This window comes from Sinocyclocheilus rhinocerous, unplaced genomic scaffold (genome assembly GCF_001515625.1).
Source record: "Sinocyclocheilus rhinocerous isolate Xijiao unplaced genomic scaffold, SAMN03320098_v1.1 scaffold449, whole genome shotgun sequence".
In the NCBI taxonomy this organism is placed as follows: Eukaryota; Metazoa; Chordata; class Actinopteri; order Cypriniformes; family Cyprinidae; genus Sinocyclocheilus; species Sinocyclocheilus rhinocerous.
In genome coordinates, this window is record NW_015652285.1 from 1,067,131 (window position 1) to 1,071,928 (window position 4,798).

Below are 4,798 nucleotides of genomic sequence, written 5' to 3' on the forward strand. Positions count from 1 at the left end.
GCTGGCCCTGCACACACACACACACACACACACACACACAATAAACCTAAGGTGTCTTGGTTAATTTTGCTTAAGTGTTTGTCCTGTTTGATGTTTATAGGAGTTTGAAGGTATTGGATTTCCACAAGTGTGGTTGTTTGTAAAATGGGAAAAGAATGTGATTTGTGTGTATTTAAGGTGCAAGGTTAAAAGTGTAATTATTTTCTGTGAAATTCATTATTTGTGCATTAAGGAGTATGTTTTCTTTTGGTTGCCAGGTCTGTTTTTGTCTGCCTGTCTCTGCAAGTCTGTGTTAGTCCAGACATGGTCAGAACTTTTTTTAGTCAAGAGTTTTTACACAGCGGTCAGGTCAGATAAATAAACAGACATAATTTCAAATCAGCCTGTTTATTGCTTCTGTCCTGAGTATTTTAATTGTGTGTGTGTGTGTGTGTGTGTGTGTGTGTTTTAAGTGAACTATATTTTTATACTATGTCTGATCTGAACATGTTTTGATTTGTGACCTTAATACCAACATCTTTCTAAGTTTATTTCTATTTCACCTCCTTATTCCTCAACTGTAAACACAATTTATAAATAAATAAAAAGGCAAAATGCATTAATATTTTTTGTCAAGTAACCTAAAATGTGCTTCTTGTGGTCACATCTAAATTCAGCAGGTTATAACAGTAATAATCAGTGTTATTTTAGTATTATTTACATGCTATTATAGTTTTTATAAATATTTTGAATTGGATGTTATTTTTATACTTTCAGTTTAGTTTAGTAATTAATGTTATGAGTGTTTGTCATTTTTATTAGTTCTTGTTTATTTTAAATATAACTATTTTTTCAATATTATTACTTTATTTCAATTATTCAATGATTTGAATTTCAATATTTTAATTAACAAAAATGTTTTAATAATTTTAGTTTGAGTTAACAATATAACCAGTAACCTGATATGACTGAATTAACCATACTACATTTGGATACATCAACAAAAGTGATTTCTACTGGTCAGAAAAAGTATAAATAACCCCTTAATGTTATAACTGCACATATCCATTTTTACAGTGTATTCTAAACTGGAAAAGTGGAAAATTTCCTTTGGCCTTGTTTCCCAGGATACCACTATCATTTTTTTCATCACTCTCGAAAAATGCATATCAAAATATTCCATGCGCCAGAGCATAATGTGCTATCTCAGATCAGACCCTTAACCCTCATGAGATTGTATACTGCTCTCATAATTTCTCAATGCTTTATGGTCTCAGGAACCTCTCATTACATCAGCAATTTAAAAGTATTAAATGTTCAGGATATTATAGAACAACACTGGATGGATGGATGGAAATGCATTATGTTTTTTTGCTGGAAGTGACCTCGCTGTCTGTTATTGAGATACGGTTATTCTTCTGAGAGACTTGGAATATTCTGGACGGTGCATGTAATCTGGATTATGTCGTCGTTCATCTCAGATGGGTCCCACAGATTGGTGTTTACCGTGAAGACAGGGTCGAAAGTATGATTGGTGCAGACGTGCTCTCATTCCCATGTGCTGTGCTGGCTGATGTTGCCTGGAAACAGATGGAGAATCACAGTCCATCATGCATTTATGGTGGTGAGTACCTTGAATATCAGCCTGCAAGGCCACATACAATTAGTCTGCAACCACAATAACCTGAACAGTTTGCTCCAAGAAATGTGTCAAGTTAAGTAAAACTTGTAGACATCCTGTTTAAAATTGTTTTCCTTAAGTCAGCCTGTTAGAAAAATTAACCGTTGTGGCTAACAGTCTGAAATTGCCCCATTAAAACACGTCTTCAAATGACTCACATTTAATTTTCCACCTGTACATCCACACTACTTCCTTTCACATCATAATATTCATATAAAAGCTAGGTCAAGAGTCAAGACAACCTCTCAGTCTCCCAAATCCTTAAAATCCCTTCAGTGTTACAACATACTCTGAACTTATAAAAATATTTACGTTTTTTTTTTCCTTTTTACTTAGAAATACAGTCAAAGGAAGAGATGATACACTTGAAATATAGAGATTTTTTTATTATTATTTCCCAACCTGCATACCACTGAAATTCCTTGTCAGCAGTGACACCACCTATGTCAAGATATAGAAAAGTTGTTAATTTAGCACACAAGTAAATTCTAATATTCATTTAATAGTGGAAGATTGTGATGATTACAATGTTGCTATTTGATTTTGAATGAGAGAATCACCTCTCAGTGTCTGAAGGTCATTATATTGTTTGTGCTGGTTATAATAAGCTTCCTCTGCAGTCATTTAATGTCACAGTATACCTGTGGGCAACTTAGGTTACATCTCATTATGCAATGCATTGACATTTACAAAAAAAAAAAGAAATCTGAGAACAGAGGCTGGAATGTTTTTAGTTTGGTAAAACTGTATAGTGACTGGTAGGAAGGTTAAATAACTTGCTGACTCACTGTCGGTGAACATTATTTCAAGACAGATGCAAACATTTGTATGATAATTTATTTGCCAGGTTCATCTTAGAAAATATCACAATTTATGTTTGACCTTTCATGCTGATATAAAGTAATATTTCCCCCCAAAATAAAAATGCAATCATTTCTGTTATAATTTACCCAACCATTGAAAAAAAAGGAAGTATAGCAAAATGTTGACACCACTTTTTTTCTATACAATGAAAGTAAGTGGTGACCAGAGGATGTCAAGCTCATAAAAGCACCCTATTGCCAAAAAATGAAGCTAGATCTCATGAAACTAGAACTCAATGACATCTCTTCAAAAATTCAAAAATTCAAAAGTAAATCATGACAGAATTTTGATTTCCAGTTAATCTATTCATTTACAATCTTCAGTGTGAATGTTACATATGATAAACCTTCTTGATTTAGTCTTATAGTTAATATTACACCCCTTTCTAAACATAATCAGCATTTCCTACAGAACTTCAAAGGCATAGTTCACCCAAAAATGAAAATTCTGTCAGAGTTTCTTTATTCTGATGGGCACAAAAGAAGATATTTTGAAGAATGTTGGTAACCAGACAGTTGACGAGAGCCATTGACTTTCATAGGATGGAGAAAAAAAAAAAGGAAGTCAATGACTACCATCAACTATTTGGTTACCAACATTCTTCAAAATATCTTCTTTTGTGTTCAACAGAAGAAAGAGACTCATACACAGTGACTGAATTAATTTTTTTCTTCTGAACTATCCCTTTAATCCACTGGCAAAAGAGAGCCAGTGAAAATAGTGTGAGAACTGACAATCTCTGAAGTGCTGTCTCTCTTAAAGCAAAATAGTGCAGCTAACAGTTTTAGGATGCCATGCAATCAGACTCAACAACAGCTCGGTACATTGAGATAGAGGATAGATAGAGGATAGAGTGTCAGATCAAGTTACCCACTTATCCATCTTATGGAAAACAAACTGCTTCAGGTCACCTTGAGCAATGGTTTGCCCAAAGCAAAGGATTGCATTTCCATTTGGTCCTTGTATCCACTGCTCTGTGATTTCCTTAAAGCAAAATTTGAAAGAGAGAGTTCACTGATTAATATGCATTTGGGTCTTGTGTTCATGTTATGTAAAAAGCCTGTAGGGTTTAATTCATTGCCAATTATCCTATACAGGAAGTTGAGAACAAAGGCTTGCTTGCCGTAATAGTGATTGTAGCATAAAAATTCATAATCACTGATGAATCTGAAGACATATTGCTTGAAGACATATTGGAGGAGAGACTTATCATGAGCAGAACTTAACCAGCACTAGTTGACCTGTTAAGGTCTTTACAGTTTATTTTAGATTTATTTATTTATTTATTTGCTGTTAATAAAGAAACATCATTAATTTTTAGAGTTTAAAACAAACCATTTTCTGTAATGTCTTAAATGTAAATATTTATATGTTTGAAGCTGCAAATAAAATATAGATTATTGGAGTATGTTTTATGAGAAAATACTATTTCAGTTTTTCTACTCCAAAATTTCACGTATAATTCAATGTGTTACTTGCCATTTCTTTGTAATTGCTTGTGAAATTTACTTGTAATTTCTAAGTGAAAATTGTTTACGCCATTTTTTTCAGTAGAAATTGTGTTTGTTATACAGTATACAGTCAGTAGCATTTCAAATACATTCTGCTTAAGTGTAAACATGAGACTCTGGTGCTTGCATTTGCTGTGTTTAAATGGTCTTTATGTATTCATATTTGTTCGTAACACAAAGATGCCTACTTTCAATTTAGCTCCATATTCATTTTCAAATATACAGCAATTTGTCAGTATAGAGACCTCAAGAAAGCCGGTGTTTTACACAAATGTGTGAAGACACAAATAATGCAGAAACAGGCATTAATCAATCAAGGATAGAAGCCATTGACAGAAAGATCATAGGAATTGTGTCCCATGTATATCTATTTATGAGTTTGTAACCATCTTTAATTGGTCACTTGTGCACAATATTGCAGAATATTGCTTAGACCTTTTATGTATTATATTTGATCTTTAAATACATTTAGAGATGTCAGCTTCCTATCATTTCACATCTTTTTCTAAATTAAAAGTGTCCAAGTTACATTTGAAAATGTGACTAATAATGTGGAAAGTTGCCAGAAACCTTTAGCCTGTAACTAACCCCAATTCGAGACGGTGTTTGTGAAATTTACTGGTAGAGCAAAAGTCAAGTTAGGAAATATGTGGGTTTGTATTCATTTACCGCTACACTAGAACACATAAACAAATTCAAATAACAGATGGACCTTGATGAAGTTTATTAATGTTTAAATTATTAAAGTTTATTATTTATGTAA

General features: G+C 32.8%; 1 protein-coding gene across 2 annotated transcripts in view; it reads left to right on the plus strand.

Annotated features, from left to right (window-relative positions):
- Positions 1-4,798, plus strand: part of LOC107714392 (PTB domain-containing engulfment adapter protein 1-like) — a 188,131-nt gene that overhangs the window by 90,904 nt on the left and 92,429 nt on the right. The window contains exon 2 of one of the 2 annotated variants that reach the window (XM_016520222.1): positions 1,461-1,603. The exons of the other annotated variant lie outside the window; for it this stretch is intronic. The gene's annotated coding sequence lies outside the window, so the exon portion shown is untranslated. The remainder of the gene's footprint in view (positions 1-1,460; positions 1,604-4,798) is intronic. 2 annotated transcript variants of the gene reach the window in all.